Source organism: Sus scrofa, chromosome 8 (assembly GCF_054392235.1).
Source record: "Sus scrofa isolate SSC_HxYL_T2T_F1_AM1 chromosome 8, Sscrofa_HxYL_maternal_Yorkshire_Landrace_v2.0, whole genome shotgun sequence".
Classification (NCBI taxonomy): domain Eukaryota; kingdom Metazoa; phylum Chordata; class Mammalia; order Artiodactyla; family Suidae; genus Sus; species Sus scrofa.
This window is the reverse complement of record NC_139390.1, coordinates 43,016,132-43,042,572: the sequence shown is the minus strand read 5'-3', so window position 1 is coordinate 43,042,572 and position 26,441 is coordinate 43,016,132. Positions and strand designations below refer to the sequence as shown.

The 26,441-nt window shown below is 43.3% G+C and overlaps 1 protein-coding gene and 1 pseudogene across 5 annotated transcripts in view; both read right to left on the bottom strand.

Moving 5' to 3' along the window:
• LOC110262092 (uncharacterized) overlaps positions 1 to 26,441 on the bottom strand; it is a 180,074-nt gene that overhangs the window by 59,157 nt on the left and 94,476 nt on the right. For 4 of the 5 annotated variants that reach the window (XR_014812464.1, XR_014812465.1, XR_014812466.1 and 1 more), the window contains exon 1: positions 1,525 to 1,665. The exons of the other annotated variant lie outside the window; for it this stretch is intronic. The gene's annotated coding sequence lies outside the window, so the exon portion shown is untranslated. Of the gene's footprint in view, positions 1 to 1,524; positions 1,666 to 26,441 lie in introns of those variants that run through there. 5 annotated transcript variants of the gene reach the window in all.
• LOC110262022 (zinc finger and BTB domain-containing protein 22-like) lies at positions 20,519 to 22,733 on the bottom strand (annotated as a pseudogene).

The window sequence follows — 26,441 nt, the reverse complement described above, 5'->3', positions numbered from 1 at the left end:
TAAAAGTCTTGCAATGGGAGTTCCCGTGGTGGCACAGCAGAAACAAATAAAGGAATCCAACTAGGAACCATGAGGTTCCAGATTCTATCCCTGGCCTTGCTCAGTGGATTAAGGATCTGGTGTTTCCATGAGCTGTGGTGTAGATCAGACATGGCTCCGATCCTGGGTTGCTTTGGCTGTGGATGAGGCCGGCAGCTGTATGTAGCACCGATTTGACCCCTAGCCTCAGAACTTCCATATACTGACGGTGCAGCCCTAAAGAGCAAAATAAATTTATAAACAAATAATTAAAAAATATATATATATATATATATATATATATGTATATAAAAACCATGCCCTTGAGTCCCCATTGTGGCTCAGCTCTAACCAACCCAACTAGTACCCATGAGGATGTGGCCTCGGTCCTTGGCCTCCCTCAGTGGGTTAAGGGTTCAACATTGGCATGAGCTATGACGCAGGGGGCAGAAGTGGCTTGAATCCCATGCTGCTGTGGCTGTGCTTCAGGACGGCAGCTCAGCTCAGATGTGACACCTAGCATAGGAACTTCCATATACCTGGGGTAAGGCCTCAAAAAGGAATTTAAAAAAAAAAAAAAAAAAAGTCTTGGCCAATTTCACACAGCTAGTAAATGGCAGAGCATAACAGGAAGAAAAAAATAATACTTTTAGGAAAGGTTGTATTTTGTTGTAGTTGTTTTCAGGGCTGTACCCGTGGCACATGGAGGTTCCCAGGCTGGGGCTGTAGCCACCAACCTTCTCAAAGCCAAAGCCACAGCCACAGCGACACTGAATCCCTAACCCACTGTGCAAGGCCAGGGATGGAACCCGCATCCTCATGGATACTAGTCGGGTTCATTAACCACTACGCCACGTCGGGCTCTCCAGAATGGATATATTTTAAAAGGATTCTAGTACAATGCAAGGAAACTGACAAGGCACTCAAGCACTCCAGCTGTTGCTGCGCCCCCTTTTCCCAAGCATACCAGCAAACCAGGCTGCCCGATGTGTCAGAATCAGGTCATTAAATAAACCAACCAGGAAGTGCACAGAACCAGCTTGGCAGGCACTGCTACCGACCCAATTCAAGCTACCCACGTCTCTCCCAGTATGAAATGCATTTTCTACTAGGATTATCTTCCAACCAAAAAACCCTCTATTGCTCCTTTATTACGTTCAGAAGGTAACTCTCCAACTTCAGCTTGCATCCTAAATACCTGGGAAGTCTGCAGGGCCACATGCCCAGTTTCTGTTTTCCAGTCGACGCTGCAGGCCTGAGGCCTGTGGTCTGCAGAAAACAAAGCTGAACAGGCCCAGCAAGGCAGGCAGTGTAGGATCGCCTGGCCAGCCTCCCCTCCGCCCTTTTCCTACATGGAACAGCGATTCCCAAACTGTGGGCCAGGGCACTATCTCACTCACCTAGCGCCGATCCCACCTCGGACCCCACAGTCTGGGGAGACCCAGGGAAATGACACAAGGCCCGGATCACCTAAACCCCGCGCCCTTCCGCCTGACACCCACTCACCTCCAATGGCTCAGCCCCCAGGCCCAAGGGCCAGAAGCCTCGAGGGCCGGTGGGACTAAGATCCCGCGCCTGAGCGGAGGTCCCGGGATGCACTGCGAGGCCTTCCTGCAGTGATTGACCGTTCCCCCGCCACTCGGAAGTGGGTGGGGCTGGCCTTTGCTTGCTCAGTGACAGAGGCGGGGCCGGAAGAGGGCCGGAGCCACAGGGTGGGGAGGGGGTGTTTCTAAAGAGGTCCGGACTAGGCAGCCTTCTGAGTCCTAGTCTTAGGACTGCATGCAATTCGGAGCAACATTTTCCTTTATTTTTGCTTTGAGTCCCTGAACAAATAGAGGGTGCACGTAAGGTTGTGGTCTGGAAGGAAAGGGTCACCATCACCTCCTCCTTCTAACGACTTCTGGGGTCCTGGTGAGCAGTGTGGGAGGGGCAGTTCTGTGCCCTGACCACAGCATCCCTTGCTCCTGGGGACAGGAATGGGTGGGCCTGGCCCGCCCTTTGGATATGGGCCCCGCCCTGATCTCTCCAGGGCTCGCCCGAGGAAGTGACAGAGGGTAAAAGGGGTCCAGGAAGCCAGTGAGGAGGCCCTGCAAATGAGAAACTTGGCGCCCTAGGAACCAGGACCTTGGTATGGCCCTGGCGGAGCAGGCAGGTGCAGGAAGCAGAACGGTGGAGAAGGCCTTGTTGAGGCAGAACTGACTGGCCAGGAGCTGCTGCTGTTAAGATTCTTTTTTTTTTTTTTTGTCTTTTTGCCATTTCTAGGGCCGCTCCTGTGGCATATGGAGGTTCCCAGGTTAGGGGTCTTATCCAAGCTGTAGCCGCCGGCCTAAGCAAGAGCCACAGCAGTGCGGGATCCGAGCTGTGTCGGAGACCCACCCCACAGTTCACGCAACGCCAGATCCTTCACCCACTGAGCGAGGCCAGGGATCAAACCTGCAACCTCATGCTTCCTAGTCATATTCGTTTCCATTGCACCACGATGGGAACTCCTGCTGCTGCAAGATCTTTAAGGCAGAAGTTAGGACGTGGACTTTATCTATCGCGGCAAAGGACATCCCGTGAAGCATTTTCAACCCTTGAAGCACTCTGTCATTTTATATAATATTTGAATTTTGAAAGGATGATGAGCAAGCGATGAGGGCCTGTTGTATAGCACAGGTAACTATATTCAATCACTTGTGATGGAACATGATAGTGGATAAGATGAGAAAATGAATACATGTACATATATATATATATATATATATATATAAAAAACTGGGTCACTTTGTGGTACAGCAGAAATTGACAGAACATTGTAAATCAACTATACTTTAATTTAAAAATTAAAACAAACAAAAGGGTGACTGCCTACACTTCAGGAGATAGTATTTCAGTGCCTTTGAGAGGTCCAAGGAGTTGTGCCTCACAGGCGGACAAATACAGGTGTGAGTGAGAGAATCCTTAGCAGGTAGGTTACAGCTGTGGATACTGAACCTTCTGAATTGCTGGTGGCAGCAGCTTCCCTTCTTTTTGTTTCTTCTTTTACTGCGGGGTGAGTGTGTGGTTTTAATTTGTATATATTCCATGGTACAAAATAGGAGTCCCTATCAGAGTTTGGATGTACAAAACTCCTTAAGACAGAAGCCCAATCCCTGTGACCCTGAATCCTGAAGATCTGGCCCTGCTGGGCAGGCTTCAGCAGAATTGAGCAGGATGGAGCCAGGCAAACTGCTGCGTCATTATCTTGCAGTGAATTGTTCCTCTGGACCCATTGCTTTTAAGAATTACCATTGTCGGAGTTCCCATCAGTGGTTAACGAATCTGACTAGGAACCATGAGGTTGCAGGTTTGATCCCCGGCCTGCTCAGTGAGTTAAGGATCCAGCGTTGCCATGAGCGGTGGTGTAGGTTGCAGACAGGGCTGAGAGCCCGCATTTTTGTGGCTCTGGTGTAGGCCGGTGGCTACAGCTCCGATTCGACCCCTATGCTGGGAAACACCATATGCCATGGGAGCAGACCAAGAAATGGAAAAAAGAAAAAAAAAAAAAAGAATTACCATTGTCTTCCCTACAAGACGACTTCAGAAGTTATCTTGCTTTCGTCCTTACCCCTCCTCTGTAAGAACTGAGAGTGTTCTACATTTATCAGTGATTTAATTTCTGGGGAATGGAATATTTTTTGTGCGTGTTCCTCTCTCAGATGCTTTATGATCTTGAGGTCTGGCTGCTCCTGCTCCAACTTGTTTAGCACATTGCTCTTCCTCTCCTTCCCCTTTGTGCATACACGGAAAGACCTGCAGTAACGCACCACAAACCTTTAACATGTAGTGTGAAATACGTATATGTACACACAGGCGTGTCTGTGCTTACATAGTTATGCACACTTACCATATCAAAGAATGCCTATTTCTGTAACCCACAGAAATGAGATTTAGAGGGAACAGGACTAAACATCCCACTTTGTTCTGTGGATTTGTAAAGCTTAAACAGAAACAAAATAACACTAAAATATGTGGACATACTTTGCCACTTGGAAAATAAATTTAAGGGGAAAAAGCTGAGTTTTTTTCTGATACAGCTGTTTTCAGAATAGTTAAAATGTTCTGCTTAAATATAGTGATAAACAAAAGAAAGAAATTTATTGTATACAGGTACATTTTTCTCTTTAAAAAAATTAGTAAACAATACTTTTCAAAAGTCCTTGCAATGAGATAAGAGAAACTTGAGAGGGAATGAATCCAAACTTTGTTGAATGGAGTAGGAGTTGTACATACAGAGAAATACAAAGCGTTCTGACTAAGTAAGCCGAAGTAGGGATCTCTATGCTGCCTTCAAGAAGAGATGTTAACAGAACACACAGTGAGTCCAAACAACTGATGCACTGCAGTTTGGAGCAGTGAAAGATTTATTCCAGGGATAAGCAGGGAGAATGAGTTTCTGGTACTCAAAACCCCAGAACTCCTCAATGGTTTGTGGGGAGAAGTTCCTTACAGGCAAAAGATGGGGTGAGGGCTCTAGGGTGGATGGCTTTCTTCCCATTGGTTGGTAACAGGCTTGAGGGAAATATTTTCCTCATCCTGAGGTTACCATCCTGTATGTGGGTGGGGACCTTATTTCCTCCAGAAGAACTGGAAGACACTCAGTTACGTATAGTCCGTGAGCAGGAACCAGACCCCTACCCCAAGGCTACACAATTGCTTCTTGACTGCAAGGAGTCAAGAAACAAGAGTTTTGGCATTCCCTCTCTTCCCCGATTAGCAAAACCCATTGAGCAGAAGCTTTTCTTCACTTTTTCATTTGCAGGTCACTAACATATTTTTATCCCATTATAAAATATGTGGTTGCAATAAGGAATTTATATCTCCTATTGCACCCTAGTGCTTAAGAACACATTTTGGAAGACACTTAGTTTTGTATTCCAACTGTATTTACTTAGCTGTGGGATTGTAGATTTCTCTCATTTTCTTCATTCCTGTTTCCTCATCTAAAAATGGGCAGAATGATACTTAATTTCATAAAGTTCTTGGGAAAGCACTTTGCAGAGGCAGAACTTCTTCTTTCCTCCTTCCTTCTCTACCTTTTTAACAGGTGTACATCTTTGTTGTTGTTGCCTTTGTTTTTTTTTTTTTTTATTTTTTAGGGCCAACCCCACTGCATATGGGAGTTCTGAGGCCAGGGGTTGAATCTGATCTGTAGCTGCCAGCCTATACCACAGCCATAGCAAGCCAGATCAGAGCTACCTCTATGGCCTACACCAGAGCTCATGGCCATGCCAGATCTTTAACCCAATGAGTGAGACCAGGGATCAAACACACATCCTCAGATACTGCTTGGGGTTGTTACCTCTGAGCCATGGCAGGAATTCCCTAAAGGTATACTTTCAAAACAAAATTAAACATAAAGTATAAAAAAAGAATGGGGCACAGACACTCTAGGGACTCAACTCCAAAATGTCAATAGGAATAACGGTCATTTACAATATCATTACAAAGAAGTATTTAACAGAAAACACTACTTTTAAAAAATCAGACTGCGAGTTTAGAACTTTTTTTATTTTTCAAAGCAAATCTTATTAAAACGTTTGTTCCAAATGCTGAAGAATTGGAATTATTTTTGCTTTGGTTTACTTGAAGTATTTGAAATTTTCATGACATGGCTCAGTTTGTACAAGTTCTATTTTGTTAAGCATAACAGAGTTGTGAAACACAAAACTTTTTTGTAGAGTGCACTGGAAAGAAGAAAATGGTGTTCAAACTGACATACTAACACAAACTCACAGGAAACGTTACATTGAAAGTAGAAAAAACTGAGAAATATCTATATATCAAAATAATCTTTGCTTTTACTTGATACTGAGTTGAAAGCTTTGAAGAATATTATATGGCTGCTTGCATAGCAAGTGCCACAAAATAGTTGATACATGGCATTATGAGAACTTGCAAAAAAAAAAAAAAAACAGAGTGTCATAATCATCTTAAAAGTGTCAAGTCAGGAGATGTTGCAGTTAGTTCTTGTGGATTCTTAGTGTACAATCAGATGACATCGTTCTAGAGGACATTGATATGACATTTCCACAGAGCAGTTGACAGGGGCCAGAGCCTCCAATTCTCAACCCCACTTGCCAAGACTCCTCAGGATACAATTATATTATTTAAAGTAGGATGAGAGTTGATATAATAAGGAGTCCATGGAGTTCCTGTCATGGCCCAGCTGAAATGAAACCAACTAGGAACCACGAGATTGTGGGTTCAATCCCTGGCCTCACTCAGTAGGTTAAGTATCTGGTGTTGCCATGAGCTGTGGTATACGCCACAGAGGCAGCTTGGATCTGGCATTTCTGTGGCTCTGGCATAGGCTGGCAGCAACAGCTCCATTAGACCCCTAGTCTGGGAACCTCCATAAGCCATGGGTGCAGCCCTGCACACAAAAAAAGGATCCATGGCTAAAATCCAGTGTTCTTTCCAGGATCACTCTGGCCTCATGGAAGCCCGGAATGGAAGATGGGATATTGATCTGGAGTTTAGGGAGTGAAGGCATGTGGTGAAGGGAGAACAAAGGGAAGAAACAGAGGACTGAATTCAGGCTATGATGTGCAAAAACAAGGCTCTAGTTATTGACAGAACTAGAATTCCTAATTTCTTTCTTTGGCCTCAGGCTCTGGCATTGCTCTGCTCATACTCTATGTATTTAAAAGTTTGCTATTTTGTTCATCTTGCATTATTTTGATGTTTCATTTGTTCTCCAAAAATAGCATTAAGGAGTTCCCATGTGGCATGGGGGTCAAGGTGCAGCATTGTCTCTGTAATGGTGATGGTTCAACCACTGGCTGTGGAATTTCCCCAATCACAGGTGTAGCCCCCCCCCCCAAAGAAAAAGGCATTAAAACTGTTGTGACTTATCTTGATTACTGACATTTGGGGCATAGTCTTTAATTTTGTGCCCACATAGTCTAGTACTGGCTCAGGGAAGAAGAGTGAAGATGGTGATGGTGAGGCAGGTGCCTCATACCCCTGAGAGAAAAGTTATTCTCCTTCCTCTTCTTTTTGAAGTGAATACTTCAAAATTGAAGAGCCTGGAGTCCTTCTTTGTCCTTCTCCTGGACTTAGTTACACTCTAAGCACAATAACCCATAAGTTTAAGATTAGGCTCCCTGAGCATAATTGCCTGTGGGTTAAAGATGATTAGCATATGCTGTTTTACAGGAACTTTCCTAGTTTGTTCTAATCTCTAATCAACATGCCCTTTTCACAAGTACTGTTATTCTAGGCAATAACCCGGAAGACCACCATCATGATCAGGCTGAGATTGCCTGACTGCAGCTTTGATGACTAGGATTCCCCCAAAGAAAGAAGACTGCGTGTCTGTCCCAATCCTGATGCCTATCTGAAAACCTCTTTTTCTCCTTTTTACTATAAAATGCCTTGCAAATCTTTCCAAGGGGGTGGGAGAAGGCACAGTCTTTAAGGCATTAGCCTGCTGTGGCCCTCCTTTGCCTGGCAAAGCAATACAGCTATTTCTCCTTTACCCAAAACTCTGTCTCTGCATTGCAATTCAGCAACAAAGGAACAAAAGTCTTCACCCATTTCAGAGATTTCAAAGGCTTGAGCTCAGAAAGAACCAATCACATTTACACCTTTTCCTTGGTCCACTTCTCTCTACGTGCTCCATGGCCTCAAACTGGGGTGACACCATTACTTCTGATGCCCTTCCTGATTTTTTTTTGGTCATGTTAGGGCCACATCTGTGGGCCACAGCCACAGCAATGCTAGATCCAAGCTGTGGCTGTGACCTACCCCACAGCTACAGCAATGCCAGATGCTTAGCCCACTGAGAGAGGCCAGGGATGGAACCCACATCCTCATGGATACCAGTCATATTCCTTACTGTTGAACTATGATGGGGACTCCCACCCTTCACCATCTTGATTAAACTCCATAACATTTCCTTTCCTTTGTGTCCTAAACATGTTAGAAATTGCAAAGAACTTTTATTAGAAAAATAATAAAACCATCGCCAAATCACAGAGGAGGTAAAGTTCAAAGGACTCATAATTTGATACTCTTGGTCTCACCCTTGACCTTGTCAGTGAATCAGATGGGGCTTCACTGTCATGGACTTGTTCTGGAATGCCACTTTTAGCATAATTACCACTGCTTGTTGAGTTTTTATACTTTTTTTTTTGGTCTTTTTGCCTTTTCTAGGGCTGCTCCTGTGGCATATGGAGGTTCCCAGGTGAGGGGTCCAATCAGAGCAGCAGCCACCAGCCTACACCAGAGCCACAGCAGCACAGGATCCAAGCCGCGTCTGCCACCCACACCGCAGCTCATGGCAACACCGGATCCTCGACCCATTGAGCAAAGCCAGGGATCGAAGCCGCAAATTCCGGGTTCCTAGTTGGATTCGTTAAACACTGCGTCATGATGGGAACTCTGAGTTTTTATACTTTTTGAGAGTATCTTTGCCTTTCCCCTGGCAATCTTGAGTGAAGTAAAAAGATCTGTGGTGGCAAAGTGTATAGCAAAACTGATGCATCTTAAATGCCCCAATGAGGAGGAGCAATGGAAATAAAGAGGAGTACCCAGCTGTGTTCAAGACAGAACCTTTCTTATGCAAATAAGGACAACCAGGCACTCAAGTCACTGGGTGTTTTATTGAAAAAGTGCTAAAGTTGCTAGAGTATATATCGATAACCATGTAATTACATGACATTTGTATGGCTGGTTTTTAACTTTTTCTGTGACTGTGAGAATCTGTACTTGTCAAAGTGTAGGCTTGTGTTCCATAAGATGCATCTGAACTGATTAAAGTATTGGGGGGTTTTGGTGTAAATTACATAAAAAAGTACATACCTGTTTTCAACAAATATAATTGTTAAGAGCTCATGTCTCTACTGAAATGCTCTTATGGAAAGGAATTATAATTCATCCAGAAAAATCATTTAGTTTCCTTGGAATATCCACTTTAAATAATGAAATAGCACATTCCATAAAATAGCTTTTGTTTGCATGTAAATTGGACTACAGTACTTTTTACAAACACCTTGCATCCAAAAGACATTGTGAATAAGCTGTGAAAAGGAGACAAAGGTTCAGGATTTCAGAACTTCTCTTTCAACTTCTTTCTGTATTAATCCCAGCTCTTTCTTTTGGCAAAATAGAGGTTAAGTGTTTATCGCTTCTCCCACTCTAGAATATTTACAAAGTAAAATATCTAGTCAGGATGATACTGGAAAGATGATACTGGAATCCGGGTTCTTGTTCACAGCAGTCAAAGAATGAACTCCAGGAACACACAGGCAGCAGTCAAGCAAAGTCTTTATTAAAGGAAAGCAGATATCGCCCATAGTTGCTGGGAGGGGGGAGAAGAGCCCCCCTTCTTTATTGTCCTATAGGGATTTTTATCTCTTAAAGGTGGGGAGGGGCACCAATGTGGGGTCCAGAAAGATGTGGTTTTCTCTCATTGGCCTTGTTCAATTACCTATATCAGTCCTTGCCCAATAGGGCTTTTGGGCTTGGAAATGTCCCCAAAGTTTTGTGCTTTTCTTTGTCCTTTTCTTTCCTTAGATTAAGTCCCCATTCCTCTCATTCCTTTTTTTTTGGGGGGGGGGCTTTTTTGTCTTTTCCAGGGCCATGCCTGTGGCATATGGAGGTTCCCAGGCTAGGGGTCTAAAGGGAGCTGTAGCTGCTGGCCTATGTCATAGCCACAGCAATGCAGGATCTCTGACCTAGACCATAAGTCAAGGCAATGCTGGATCCTTAACCCACTGAGAGATGCCAGGGATCAAACCTGTGTCCTCCTGGTCCCTAGTCGGATTTGTCAACCACTGAGCCATGATGGGAACACTTCCCTCATTCCTTTCTTATCAGTTGAGGAGTGGGCTAGAGATTCATGTTTTCTATAGTAAACAAAGTCTGTGGGGGATGCACATTTCTTACAATAAAACAAGGCCTGTGGAGACATCACTCCCTGGAGCTCTTAGGCCATAAATGTTAATCAATGGCCATATCAAAGAATGCATTGAAGCTCATGCTCCTACACTGACTCCCTGAGTTACTATTCTGCCTCAAGTTTGTGAATGTATAAATTTCATATCCGGAACTAACATACAGTAAAATAATCAAAGCTTTTGGGCACTGAGCTAACACTTTTTGCATAAATACAGATTAAGGGAATATCAAACAACCTGGGAACAACTAATTATCAGTACAAGTCCCTCTGGGATAATCATATCCTCAAATTGCCCCTGTTTTTGTATTTCCTTGTCTCACCACCACAAGTGGAATAACATCAAACTGAAGTCTAGCAGAGTGGTGAGAACTCCTATATTTGAGACACATTCCAAATTCTAAATGTCAATTTTATCTTGTTCATTCTAAGAATCTCTTTATACAAATGAAACAAAGGCACAGAACAGAAACTCAAAGGAAATCAAACTTTCTTTTCTTAGGACTACACATTGGGAAATAGGTTCAGAAATGAACATTTCTTTTGTCATATAAAAAGCAATACAATTAGTAGTTCTCTCTCTCTCTCTCTCTTTTCTTTTGTTCTACGCAGTTATGTCTAGAGTTTTCTTGTAGAATTCCCAGATAATCACCTCAGAGGACACTCAGGAAGATGGAGAACAGCTTTATTATGCCGGTGGGTCCCCAGGGAATTGCTTCCCAATCATGCACCCTAAACAAAAGGGGGGAGTTGTATTTATAGTGCTTGCTTATGTGTGTCTAACATTCTACATTAATCTTTAGTTCCATGCAGGGTACAGAAAGGTGTATAGCTCTAAAGAATGCCTTATATTTTTACTTTAATGATTAACCTCAAGCACAATCTGGCTATTATTTCTTTTCTTTTTTTTTTTTTTTTTTTTTTTTGCCATTTCTTGGTCTGCTCCCATGGCATATGGAGGTTCCCAGGCTGTGGGTCAAATCGGAGCTGTACCTGCCAGCCTATGTCAGTGCCACAGCAATGTGGGATCCAAGATGCATCTTCAACCTACACCATAGCTCATGGCAATGCCAGATCCTTAACCCAGTGAGAAATGCCAGGGATCAAACCCGCAAACTCATGGTTCCTAGGTGGATTCGTTAACCACTGAGGCATGATGGGAACTCCTGGGTATTATTGAATTTCTTTATAACAATTGGGATCCAGAGTTTTCCAAGTCTTAATGACTTTGTTTTTCTCAGAGCCCTCACATGAGTCACCTTAAGTTCACCAAGATGGATGGTGGCAGCAAGATGGCTTCACTCTTGCCAAACTCCTTATTCTCTTTATGACACCCCTACAGTTTCTGCCTGTTTTGGAGGTTTAAGTCCTTCTGTCAGCGTGTAGTTGATGTAACATGCCAGTTGTTTTAAATGTAGATGTGTTTTTTGATGTGTTTGTGGGGGAAGGGGAGCGTGACCTCTTACTTCTCTGCCATCTTACTCCCCAATTAGTATTTTAGACTTTCTTGTATGACATTTTATTTTATTTCATTTCATTTTATTTTTATTTTTGTCTTTTTGTCTTTTCTAGGGCTGCAGCTGAGGCTTATGGAGGTTCCAGGTAGAGGTCTAATTGGAGCTGTAGCCACTGGCTTATGCCAGAGCCACAGCAATGCAGGATCTCAGCCATGTCTGTGACCTACACCACACCTCATGGCAACACCAGATCCTTAACCCACTGATTGAGGCTATGGATCGAACCTGCAAACTCATGGTTCCAAGTCGGATTCTTTAACCACTGTGCTATGATAAGAACTCCTTTTTTGAGTTTAATTGGGTGTTATTAAATGTAACAAATACTTTCATAAACATTAAAGCCTCTTATATCAAATCAGTAGCAATGAATAGCTTCTTTCATAGTCTCTCTATATAAATAAGCAATGAACCAAGTATGTTTTCCCTATACTGAAAGCCAAATAGTCAATGCAATTGATTTCAGATTTAGGATTTAAAAAAAATCAGAAGTTCCCATCATGGCTCAGCCAATAACAATCTGACTAGTAAGAATGAAGATGCCAGTCCTATCCCCAGCCTCCCTAGGAAAGGGCCCTAGACACCATCCAGTCTAATACCTCTTTTTGAGGGGAATGGGGAAGAGGACCAAGAAAAGTCAAGGAACTTGCCTCAAGGTTACCCAGTGAGCTAGTGACAGCTCTGAGACAGTCAGGTCTCTTGACTCTATTTCCTGATGGGAAAGACTTTTGGGTTACCTGGCCATCGCTAAGAAGGGGTCTGTGCACTCAGAACCCCACCCCAACCCTGGCACCAATAGCCAGATGAAGACATCAGGAAGAGTTCCTGGATTACCTTGGAGCAAGCCCCCCTGGAGGCATCCCTGTGATCAGGGTGGACAAGAGACACAGCCATGTAAGGGGCAGAAAAGCAGATGCAAAAAGAGACAAGAAGATTATGCATTTCGTTCCATATTAAAAAAATTACAGCAGTTCCCATCGTGGTGCAGTGGCCAATGAATCCGACTAAGAACCATGAGGTTGAGGGTTCAATTCCTGGCCTTGCTCAGTGGGTTAAAGATCTGGCATTGCCATGAGATGTGGTGTAGGTTGAAGTCGTGGCTCAGATCCTGTGTTGCTGTGGCTCTGGCCTAGGCCAGCAGCTACAGCTCCGATTTGACCCGTAGCCTGGAAACCTCCATATGCCATGGGAGTGGCCCAAGAAATGGTAAAAAAGACAAAAAAATTATACTTTTGAAAGTTCCCATTGTGGCTCAATGGTAAGAAATTTGACCATGAGCTTGTATCCTGGCTTGGCTCAGTGGGTTAAGGATGCATGCTTACCGTGAGCTCTGGTGGATGTTGCAGACAAGGCTTGGATCCCAAGTTGCTGTGGCTGTGGTGTGCCCTGGCCGCTGCAGCTATCTGATTCAACCCCTAGCCTGGGAACCTCCATATGCCTCAGGTGCAGCTCCAAAAAGAACAAAATCGTAGAGTTTGGGGAGACTGAGGCTTGAGATCTCTCTTTCATCTACTTTTCACCCCTCTGTCCTAAAAGAAGTCGAAAGAAATGCTGGGTTTTCAAATGAATAGAATGTAAATGTCTTTAAGAATTCTTATCATAATTGACCACATATTGGGACACAAAGCAAATCTCAATAAATTTAGGAGCATAGAAATTATCTCAAATATCTTCTCTGACCACAATGCCATGAAATTAGAAATCAACCATGGGAAAAGGAAGAGAAAAAACCTACTACATGGAGACTAAACAACATGCTACTAAAAAACCAATGGGTCAATGAGGAAATCAAGAAGGAAATTAAAAACTACCTTGAAACAAATGATAGTGAAGACACAACCTCTCAAAATCTATGGGATGCTGCGAAAGCAGTGCTCAGAGGGAAATTTATAGCGATCCAGGCCTTTCTCAAAAAAGAAGAAAGGTCCCAAATTGACAACTTAACCCTCCACCTAAACGAACTAGAAAAAGAAGAACAAAAAAGACCTAAAGTCAGCAGAAGGAAGGAAATTATACAGATCAAAGAAGAAATCAATAAAATAGAGATTCAAAAAACAATAGAGAAAATTAATAAAACCAAGAGCTGGTTCTTTGAAAAGGTGAACAAAATTGACAAACCCCTGGCCAGACTCACTAAAAAGAGGAGAGAAAGAACCCAAATCACCAAAATTATAAATGAAAAAGGAGAAATCACAACGGAGTCAGCAGAAATACAAAAAACCATAAGAGAATACTATGAACAACTGTATGGCAACAAGTTTGACAATCTGGAAGAAATGGACAATTTTCTAGAATCTTACAGCCTGCCAAAACTGAATCAAGCAGAAACAGACCAACTGAACAGACCAATCACTAGAAATGAAATTGAAGAGGTCATAAAATCACTCCCTACAAATAAAAGTCCAGGACCAGATGGCTTCACAGGTGAATTCTATCAAACATATAAAGAGGAATTGGTGCCCATCCTCCTTAAACTCTTTCAAAAGGTTGAAGGAGAAGGAATACTCCCAAAGACATTCTATGAGGCCACCATCACCCTCATTCCAAAACCAGGCAGAGATACCACCAAAAAAGAAAACTATCGCCCAATATCATTGATGAATATAGATGCAAAAATTCTCAACAAAATCTTAGCCAACCGAATCCAACAACATACCAAAAACATTATACACCATGACCAGGTTGGGTTCATCCCAGGTTCACAAGGATGGTTCAACATACGCAAATCAATCAGCATCATACAACACATTAACAAAAAAAAAGTCAAAAATCATATGATCATCTCAATAGACGCAGAAAAAGCATTTGACAAAGTCCAACATCCATTCATGATCAAGACCCTCGCCAAAGTGGGTATAGAAGGAACATTCCTGAATACAATCAAAGCCATTTATGATAAACCCACAGCAAATATAATCCTCAATGGGGAAAAACTGAAAGCCTTCTCACTCAAATCTGGAACAAGACAGGGATGCCCACTCTCACCACTGCTCTTCAACATCGTTTTGGAAGTCCTAGCCACAGCAATTAGACAAACAAAAGAAATAAAAGGCATCCATATAGGAAGAGAAGAGATAAAACTGTCACTGTATGCAGATGACATGATACTATACATAGAAAACCCTAAGAACTCAACCCCAAAACTCCTTGAACTGATTAATAAATTCAGCAAAGTAGCAGGATATAAGATTAACATTCAGAAGTCAGTTGCATTTCTGTATACCAGCAATGAAACATTAGAAAAGGAATACAAAAATACGATACCTTTTAAAATTGTACCTCACAAAATCAAATACCTCGGAATACACCTGACCAAAGAGGTAAAGGACCTATATGCCAAGAACTATAAAACTTCAATCAAAGAAATCAAAGAAGATGTAAAGAAATGGAAAGATATTCCATGTTCCTGGATTGGGAAAATCAATATTGTAAAAATGGCCATATTACCCAAAGCAATCTACAGATTCAATGCAATCCCTATCAAATTACCCATGACATTTTTCACAGAACTAGAACAAACAATCCAAACATTTATATGGAACCACAAAAGACCCAGAATCGCCAAAGCAATCCTGAGAAACAAAAACAAAGCAGGAGGCATAACTCTCCCAGACTTCAAGAAATACTACAAAGCCACAGTCATCAAAACAGTGTGGTACTGGTATCAAAACAGACAGACAGACCAATGGAACAGAATAGAGAACCCAGAAATAAACCCTGACACCTATGGTCAATTAATCTTTGACAAGGGAGGCAAGAACATAAAATGGGAAAAAGAAAGTCTATTCAGCAAGTATTGCTGGGAAACCTGGACAGCTGCATGCAAAGCAATGAAACTAGAACACACCCTCACACCATGCACAAAAATAAACTCCAAATGGCTGAAAGACTTAAATATATGACAGGACACCATCAAACTCCTAGAAGAAAACATAGGCAAAACACTCTCTGACATCAACATCATGAATATTTTCTCAGGTCAGTCTCCCAAAGCAATTGAAATTAGAGCAAAAATAAACCCATGGGACCTCATCAAACTGAAAAGCTTTTGCACAGCAAAGGAAACCCAAAAGAAAACAAAAAGACAACTTACAGAATGGGAGAAAATAGTTTCAAATGATGCAACCGACAAGGGCTTAATCTCTAGAATATATAAGCAACTTATACAACCCAACAGCAAAAAAGCCAATCAATCAATGGAAAAATGGGCAAAAGACCTGAATAGACAGTTCTCCAAAGAAGATATACAGATGGCCAACAAACACATGAAAAAATGCTCACCATCGCTGGTTATAAGAGAAATGCAAATCAAAACTACCATGAGATACAACCTCACACCAGTCAGAATGGCCATCATTAATAAGTCCACAAATAACAAGTGCTGGAGGGGCTGTGGAGAAAAGGGAACCCTCCTGCACTGCTGGTGGGAATGTAAACTGGTACAGCCACTATGGAGAACAGTTTGGAGATACCTTAGAAATCTATACATAGAACTTCCATATGACCCCGCAATCCCACTCTTGGGCATCTATCCGGACAAAACTCTACTTAAAAGAGACACATGCACACGCATATTCATTGCAGCACTATTCACAATAGCCAGGACATGGAAGCAACCTAAATGTCCATCGACAGAGGATTGGATTCGGAAGAGGTGGTATGTATACACAATGGAATACTACTCAGCCATAAAAAAGAATGACATAATGCCATTTGCAGCAACATGGATGGAACTAGAGACTCTCATACTGAGTGAAATGAGCCAGAAAGACAAAGACAAATACCATCTGATATCACTATATATAACTGGAATCTAATGTCCAGCACAAATGAACATTTCCTCAGAAAAGAAAATCATGGACTTGGAGAAGAGACTTGTGGCTGCCTGATGGGAGGGGGAGGGAGTGGGAGGGATCAGGAGCTTGGGCTTATCAGACACAACTTAGAATAGATTTACAAGGAGATCCTGCTGAATAGCATTGAGAACTATGTCTAGATACTCATGTTGCAACAGAAGAAAGGGTGGGGGAAAAATGCAATTGTAGTGTATACATGTAAGGATAACCTGACCCCCTTGCTGTACAGTGGGAAAATAAAAAAAAATATTAAAAAAAAGAATTCTTTTCATAAATACATATCAGAAAAACACAATGAGGATACCACCTAAGGAATTTTCACAAATTAAACCAGCCCATCCCACCCATACAGCCCAGCACCAAGGTTAAGAACTAGAACACAACCAGCACCCCCTTGTGTCCGCTTCCAGGTACTGCTCCTTCCCCAGCCTCCCAAGGGTAAGCTCTATGGCGATGTCCATAGTGTCGATTAGCTTTGCCTGCTTTTCTGTTTTAAATACAGTAAAGCCCACTTCTAACTCTCCAGGAATAGGTTAAAACAAAGAACCAAATCTGACTATGATCCATGAGGATGCAGATCCTGGCCTTTCTCAGTGGGTCGGGGATCCGGCATTGCCATGAGCTGTGCTGTAGGCTGACAGCTGTAGCTCCAATTGGACCCCAAGGCTGGGAACTTCCAGATGCCTCAGATGGGACCCTAAAAAAAAGGCAAGGAAAAATAAAGACCCTGATGCCGTAATGGTAATATACATCACATCTGAATATACAAAGAAATAAAATATAGCCATGTTTTATATATCATAATAAATGTATATCCCCCTATACAAAATATGTGCATGATGGACTTAAGCCTAATTTGAATTTTCTTCACTTTGGAAACTTAGTTCTACTTGCAGAGTGTGTAATAATTCTTTTTGTGGATATTTAGTGAAAGCAGCTTCTGTCTATCCTGTTTGGAATCTAAAATATCTTTGCAGCATACATTCCTTTGTTTGTTCTCAGTTACGTATCCACATACTTATGTGTTCACTTACCTAGTGATTTCAGAGTAACTTTATTACTACATAGCTGTAATGTATTTGAAGTATATATCATGAGAAGATAACAGCAAGAGAATATTTATTGTTTTTTAGGTGACTTGAGAAAAACACAATCACTTCTTCAATACATTTCACTCTGGATACTTTTTTTTTTTTTTTTTTTTGGTCTTTTTGCCTTTGAGGGCCACTCCCATGGCATTTAGAGATTCCCTGGCTAGGGGTCAAATTGGAGCTGGAGCCACTGGCCTATGCCAGAGCCACAGCTATGCAGGATCCAAGCCACATCTGCAACCTACACCACAGCTCAGGGCAAAACCAGATCCTTAACCCACTGAGCAAGGCTAGGGATCAAACCTGCAACCTCATGGTTCCTAGTCAGATTTGTTACCCACTGAGCCACGGTGGGAACTCCAGGATATTTTTTTTTTTAATAGTGGTGTGGGGTACCGAATATCACAATTTTCTCCACACTACCAATAATATCGAGATGTGAGGTGAATTCTAACATGCCTGATCTTAACAAAATTATAAGCAACTATCACCAGAGCCATTCAAAACCTTGTTAGTGTACCTACAGTTCTGCAGAATTGTGCCAATTTATAATTAAAATCGTTGAGTGTTTGAAATTGACTGCTCAGTCTCCACTGTAAATTCCAGGGTACCATATGTGTGATTTTCTTCTAAGTTCCCAGCTCAAACCATGGCTCCTAGGCAGGTTTTATCTTACTCGGGAGACACATGGTGGAGTATCTCTCCACTCTCTCCTGCTCTGGCTCAGCCATTCCTTCAGCCTGAGATACCCCTTTACATTGATTGATAATACTTTGCAGGAGGAGAGGAGACCATCCAAATGAGGACAAGCAAAGCCTATTTATTCAGAACTTGCTGGAGCGAGGGAGTTGGCCACCATCACCTGTGTTTGACAGGGGACCAAAGGTGGGTGTGGGGTGTGAACGCTCTGTGCAGGGAGTGGGAGGAAACCGCAGGTATAATGTGATGGGAGGGCGTTGGGCTGGGAAAGTTGGTGGTGGGTTGCCTGGAAGTGAGGCTTCCTGTGTGACTGGTTTGGCCAACAAGTATGGCTTCCTCTGGACGGCCTTGAACTAGAATCAAGGGAAGGAGAGGCAAATATTAGGGCGGCTGACACTTATTGACGAAAACATGACCATGTGAGGCCAATTGTTGCAGAGGTTGTCGCTGGCTTCCCAGACTAGTTGTGGCAGAGTTGGGGGATCAGAATTCTATTTTAATATATGGCCTGGCCATGGTCCATTTGTAAATTGAGTTTCCCAGCTCCAGACCTTTTCATCTGCAGTTCACCCCAGCCATGCCTAACTGCTGTCTACCAACTCCCTCCTATCCACTCTTGCTTCTCTTTGTAGCTTCATACTGCTCTAATAACTTTTAGCTATTGCCCTGCTGCTTGGATTAACATGAAGTTCTTAGTGTAACAAAACTGTGCAGGATAAAGCACTTCTGTCTTTCCAAATCTGTCTAATTCACTGTGGCTATCAGTGAGTTTGTCACATTTGTTGTTTCCTTCTACACTGCAGAGTTACTTTCTCTGCCTAGGAGCTAGGATCTTTTTCTTTCCTTCTCTTCACCAAGTTTTTTTGTTTTTTTTTTTTTTTAAATTCCTCCTTAATTAGGACTTTGAGCAAATGTGACTGTGTTTGTGTGTCTGTGTGTGTACTTCCTAGCTACATATGAGATCTCTCATTACCCTGGTCCAAGTAACTTTGAGAGGTTACTTTGGAGCTCATTGGGTTTCACATTTTGGTTTTTAACAAAGTTGTGTTAGAGCCTTCAACTTCACACTTTTTCCCCACTTTTTCTCTAGTAGCAGTGTGTTTACATATATAAAAATGTACATATATAGATACGTCATAATACATAGTCTTTAAACTCATGTGGAATGCTTTTATTACCCTACCTCACTACAGTTGCCTCCCTACTACTTAGTTGCATTTATTCATAGATATCGAGGTAATCATTTTGCATGACTTTGAGTATTTCATTGTATGGGCATCTTAATTTGTTCAATTTGAATCCATTGATGGATATTTAGTTAGTTAGTTTTATGCTGTTTTGAACAGTGGCACGCTGAATATGTATGCTTCCACCTGAACACTTGTGCACTTACTTTCTTACAAAACATTTCTAGAAGTCAAATCACTAGGACATGCATATTTTTAATTTTTGGAGATAAAATTCATATTGCCAATAATTTACCCATGTAAGGTGTACATTTCGATGGCTTTGACTAGATTCATGTAGTTGTGCAGCTATCATCATAAGCAATTTCAGAAGTTTTCCTCACTCCATAAGAAAAAAAGCTCTACCCATGAGTAGGGCATCCTCATGTCTCCCTAACTCTTTAGTCCTAGACGACTATGAATCTACTTTCTGTCTCTATGGTTTTGCCCATTCTGCACATTTCATATGAATAGATTTACAACAATTTTTCTTCTGAGATTGGCTTTTCACTTAGCTTAAACTTTTCTAGACCCATCCACATATTAGGATGAATTTTTAGTTTTTATTATTTTTTAAATGACCAGTAAATAGTTCAATCGTCATTTTAAAAAGTAAGATTTAACGTAGAAACCTTGTATTCTTACAACTTGCTCGCTCATTGTCTTCACTGCCCCCCTCCCCAGTGAGAATCAAGTTGGGGGACCCCAAGGTGGGGGAGGAGGGGTTAGGGTAGAAGTAAGGGGCACATCCTCTGAGGGACAGGGTATGTTCCAGGACAAGGGTGGAGTTCAAAGTCCTGGTCCCCACAACAACACAAACGCAAACTTCATTCAGGTAAGACTACAACCACCTGACCCTTGACCCAGTGACTCCAGGATGCTCAACTAGTCCCCCTCGCCCTCCCTAACCCCCACCGTGTGCACCCTCTTCTACTATGGGGTTGGGGCTTCAGTGTACCCACCTGAGGGGAAGGAAGAGCTGGGTTCAGGGATACTTTGGGGAGGAGGGGCTGCGGGGTGGAATGGGGGTTGATCCATGGTTCAACACGGTCCCCCTCCAGAATATGTAGAAGTCCATTGAGATAGGAAGGCAGAAGGTGTGTTGGGACATCACTGAAGAGCCACAGCACCCCTGGCTCCCCGCCCCTCTTCCCTCTTCTCAGAAGGCTACCCCCAGTAGCCCGCCTCTTCAGTTCTCTCCTCCACCCCCACCGAAACCCATCTCCACCTTGTGGAAACGTGGAGGGGACCAGACCCATCGGCTGGATGGGAGCATGTTCCCACTCCCTTCCTCACTGCTGCCCCGGACAGAGGACTCTCTCCTGGACTGCAAGGCTGGCCCAGTGGGCCCCCCACCCCGGGTCTCGCCCTGCCTCCAAACCAGGCACCGGCCTTGGCCCCCCCTAGACAGGGTGGGCGCTCACAGTTTCCCAGGTGGCACATGAAGCTGTCTTGCCACATGAACTTCTTCATGCAGATGCCGCACTCGCAGGGCTAGAGGCCTGTGTGAGTCTTCCTGTGCTCCATCAGGTGATGCTTCATCTTGAACTTCTTTTTCCACATGGGGCAGTCAAAAGACTGCAGGTTGAGGTGCCTGCTCACTTGCTGATCATGCATCGCCTTGTGGGAAAAGACTTCTTGCAGTGGCACAGAAAGATCTTCTACCCATCTCTACTATGTGTCCCTCCAGAGGTCCCACCAGTGCCACCTGGTGTGCCCAGGGCTCCTAATGATGCACCCCCCATCATCGCTGCCCCGTGTTCAACTTGGTTCCCTGGCAGCTGGCCTGGAGTCTGTGAGGAAGAGGAGGAGGAAGTGAATGAAGAGGATAGGAAGACTAGGATCTGGTTGCTCTGCATGTCCAGCAGAAGCAGGGGCCTAGGAGGGTGGATGGGAGTGTGGGAAGAAGGGGTTGGCCCCCCGAATCCTCAAGCCCCGCCCCAGGACCCCCATCCTCATAAGGGCCAAAGTCATTGGAGGACTCACAGAAATTGACCTGCTTCTCGCCCTTGTCTGGAGGCTCAGACAGAGTCCGGACATCACCAATACTAAGCGTGCCTCAGGTTCTCCCCCTAGAGGATGCCGGGAGCCACCCCCCAGCTCTTCATCTTCATCATCCTCACAGGCCAACACCAAGTCTTCCTCCTCCTCACCCTCTTCCAGGTCTGGGTCTTGGGGAGCCAGGGGTGCTGGTGTGGGGCAGGTTCCACCCCGCTTCACGTACACCCAGGGTTTCTGTGGTACGATGCTGGGCGGTGCACAGGTGGGCTGCCAGAGCCCAGCCCCAGGGACCCCCGCCCCTGTCCCCCACCCCCACTATCATCACACCACTCATCTGCTTCTGGCAGCAGCTTCCCAGAGGTAGCCCCTCCACTGCCAACCACAGGGGCTGGGAACATGCAGCTGCCACCTCCAATGCTCCCTGCTGCTCACCACAGAAGCGCAAAAGCCTCTTGGGAGGAAGAGGAGCAGTCAGTCAACTCCCAAGAGCTGACATAGTTGCTGCTGCTGGGGGACTGATTCTCGCTGGCCTGGCTGGAGGCATGGGAGCGCACGGAGCCCATAGAAGCAGGGGTACACTGCCCCCACTCCCAGGGGGCACCCCAGCAGCAGGGACAGTGACTGACATGGCTGCAGCAGTGGTGATGGTGGTGGTGGTGGCTGAGGCCCGGCCCTCTCAGAGGAGTTCAGTGCACTTGTCCATGATGTGCCACATCTGGAGCACAGACCCCACTGTGAGGAAGCAGACAATGGCAGCAGTGGCCATGCTGAGCCGGCTAGTGTAAGCTGAAGCCAGGGTGGTCTTGAAGGTTCCGGGGTCACGACACTGGGCAGTGAGATCCAAGTCATGCCCTTGAGTAAGACCTGGTCGAGGAAGATGCAGCCAGGACAACACGATGAGCACCGAACTCCCATCCCCACACTCAGATAGATACACCACAGAGCTGGCCCTGCAGCTGCTGCTGATTGAGGGACTCCAGGAGGGCACTGGTCACCTCAGGGAAGGGCACATGTACCACCACAGCTGCAGGCAGGGGCAGGGGTGGGTGGGGAGCGGTGATAGAGGCAGAGGAAGTGTGGCCCCACCTGGAGATGGAGGCAAAGGTTCAATGGTGTGGAGAGGAGGGGTACCTCCCCAGCCACAGGAACAAGGGAAGGAGGAGAACGACCAGGGGTGGTGTCGGGCTACCGGTCCCCCAACCACCCCCCCCACAGCCCCTCACTGGGAGGGCATAGATGAAGCCCAGGCCCCTCCCACCACCATCTTGGGCTGACTCTCCAGGATGAATTTTTAAATTGCTGAATAAAAGTCCATTGTAGAGAAAAATTACATTTTGCTTATCCAGTCCACTATTTCTTTCCACTATTTGGTCATTAGGAATCAGCCTGCTCTGTGTATTCATGTACAAGTTTCTGTTTGAACGTATGTTGTCAGTTGTCTTGGGTTTATACCCCAGAGCCAAATTTCTGGATTATAGGGGTATTCCATGGTTAACTTATTGAGGAACCGCCAATCTAGATTTCACAGTGATTGCAGCAATTTACATTCCTGAGAGCAATGTATAAGGGTTCCAGCTTCTCTCTGTCTTCAGCAGGGCCTGTTATGAGAGCCATCTTGAGTTGATGTGAAGTGGTATCTCACTGTGGTTTTGATTTACATTTCATTAATGGCTAATGACATTGAGCATCTTTTCATGTACTCATTGTCCACTTGTCTGTCTTCACTGGGGAAATGTCTATCCAAATCCTTTTGCCATTTTTTCTCACCAATTGACTTACTTGTCTTTTTATTGTTGAGCTGTAAAAATTATTTATGTATTTTGAATGCATAGTACTCCTCAGATATATGATTTGCAAATTGGTTTCTTCCATTCTCTTGGTGGTCCTTTCACTTTCTTGATGTAGTTCTTTGATCACAAAACTTTTTTAGCTTTGTTAAAGTCTGCTTTGTCTATTTTTTCTTTGGTCGCTTATGTTTAGATGTCACATTAAAACAACATTGACCAATGCAAGGTCACAACAATTTACATTAATATTTCCTTCTAAGAATTCTATAGTTTTGTCACTTATATTTATGTCTACGGTCCATTTTGAGTGAAGTTTTGTATATGGTGTGAGGAAGGGGTCCAGCTTCTTTTGCAGGTGGATATCCAGTTGTTCTAGTTCTATTTGTTGACATCACTTTTCTTCCTCCCATTGAATTGCCTTGGCTGTACTGTCAAAAATCTCTTCACCACAAATGTACAGTCATTTACGTTTATTTCTGGACTCTCAGTTCTATCTCATTGATCTATTTATTAATCCTTGAACCAGTCGTATGACAATCGTATTGATTATTGCCATCGTATAGCACGTTTTTAAATCGGGATGTATGCGTTTTGAGTGTGTCAGTTTTATAGTTCTTTGAGATTGCTTTGGCTATTTGGGTTCCTTTGAATTTCCACATGAATTTTAATACCAGCCCTTCAGTTTCTGCAGTGAGCCAGCTGTAATTTGAATAGCATTTTGTTTACTCTGTAGATCAATATGTGAAGCATTTCCATCTTGATATATAAGTTTTCCAATACACAAACATGGACCTTGAACAATATGGGTTTGAACGAGGTGAGTCTACTTAGGTGGATTTTTTTCACTAAATAAGTACCATAGTACTAGACAATCCATGGTTGATCAAATCTGTGGATGTGGAACCTCAGATACAGAGGGCTGACTGTATAAAGTTATATGCAGATTTTTAACTCTGTGAAAAGTCAGTGTCCCAAATCTCCACATAATTTCATAGTCAAGCATATTCTCGGAGTTCCTGTCATGGCTCAGTGATAAACCAACCTGACTAGCATCCATGAGGATGCAGGTTTGATCCCTGGCATCACTCAGTGGGTTAAGGATCTGGCATTGCTGTGGCTGTGGTGTAGGCTGGTGGCTACAGATCCGACTGGATCCCTAGTCTGGGAACCTCCATATGCAGTGGGTGCAACCCTAAAAAGGCCAAAAAAAAAAAAAGAGAGAGAGAGAGAGACAATGGTATTCTGATCTAATTTATTTTGATAATACTTTATAATTTTCAGAATTTTAAAAATTACTTCATGAATTTTATTACATTTATAGGTGTACAACACTCATCACAACCAAATTTCACAGCATTTCTATCCCAAATGCACAGTGCATCCCCCCACCCCCCAACCTGTCTCATTTGGAAACCATACATTTTTTAAAGTCTGTGAGTCAGTATCTGTTCTGCAAAGACATTCATGTGCCCTTTTTTTTAGATTCCACCTGTAAGTGATAGCATTTGTTGTTGGTGTCTCATTGTCTGACTGACTTCACTTAGCATGATAATTTCTAGGTCCATCCCTGTTGCTACAAATGCCAGTATGTCTTTCCTTTTAATGGCTGAGTAATTTTCCATTGTGTATATGTACCACTTCTTCTTGATCCACTCCTCTGTCGATGGACATTTAGGTTGTTTCCATGTCTTGGCTATTGAAAATAGTGCTGCAGTGAACATTGGAGTACATGCGTCTTTTCGTGTCTTACAGTGTAATAGGGCACCATTTGCTCCACACCCTCTCCAGCACTCATTGTTTGTAGACTTTTTGATGATGGCCATCCTGGCTGGTGTAAGGTGGTACCTCACAGTGGTTTTGATTTGCATTTCTCTTGTTATGAGTGATGTTGAACATGTTTTCATGTGTTTTTTGGCCATCTGTATGTCCTCTTTGGAGAATTGTCTGTTTAGGTCTTCTGCCCATTTTTGGATGGGGGTGTTTGTTTTTCTGGTATTGAGCAGTAGGGGGTGTTTATAAATTTTGGAGCTCAATCCCTTGTCAGTTGATTCATTTGCAAAATTTTCTCCCATTCTGTGGGTTGTCTTTTCATTTTGTTTAGGGCTTCCTTTGCTGTGCAGAAACTTTTCAGTTTAATTAAGTCACATTTGTTTCTTTTTGTTTTTACCGTTGTGACTCTAAGAGGTGGATCTGAGAAGATGTTGCTGTGGTGTATTTTTTGGAGAGTGTTTGGCCTATGTTTTCCTCTAAGAGTTTTAAAGTATGTGGTCTTATATCTAGGTCTTTCATCCATTTGGAGTTTATTTTTGTGTATGGTGTTAGGAAGGGATCTAAATTCATTCTTTTCCATGTGGCTGTCCAGTTTTCCCAGCACCACTTATGGAAGGGGCTGTGTTTTCCCCAGTGTATATTCTTGTCTCCTTTGTCATAGATTAGTTGATTGAAGGTGCATGGGTTTAACTCAGGGCTTTCTTTCCTGTTTCACTGATCTATATTTCTGTATTTGAGCCAGTATCATATGATTTGGATGACTGTAGCTCTGTAGAATAGTCTGAAGTCAGGGAGCCTGATTCCTTCAGCTCCACTTTTCCTTTTCAGGATGTCTTTGGCTCTTCTGGGTCTTTTGTGCTTCCAAACAAACTTTAAAATATTTTGTTTGAGTTCTGTCCTTGGTAATTTCATAGGGATTGCATTGAATCTGTAGATTGTCTTTGGAAGCATAGTTAGTTTGATACTATTGACTCTTCCAATTCAAGAGCATGGTATGCCTTTCCATCTGTTTGTGTCATTTGATTTCTTTCATCAGCATTTTACTTTTCAGAGTACAGGCCTTTTGTCTCTTTAGGTAGGTTTATTCCTAGGTATTTTATTTTTTTGTATGTGATGGTAAATGGGATTGCTTCCCTAATTTCTCTTTCTGATGTTTCACTGTTAGTATATAGAAATGCCATTGGAGTTCCCGTCATGGCACAGTCGTTAATGAATCTGACTAGGAACCATGAGGTTGCAGGTTCAGTCCCTGCCCTTGCTCAGTGTGTTAACGATCTGGCGTTGTGGTGAGCTGTGGTGTAGGTCGCAGATGCGGCTCAGATCCCGCGTTGATGTGGCTCTGGCGTAGGTTGGTGGCTATGGCTCCAATTAGACCCCTAGCCTGGGGACCTCCATATGCCGCGGGAGCAGCCCAAGAAATAGCAAAAAAAAAAAAAAAAAAAAGACAAAAAAAAGAAATGCCATCAATTTCTGTGTATTAATTTTATATCCTGCGACTTTGCCAAATTCACGGATGAGCTCTAACAGTTTTCTGGTTGAGTCTTTAGGGTTCTC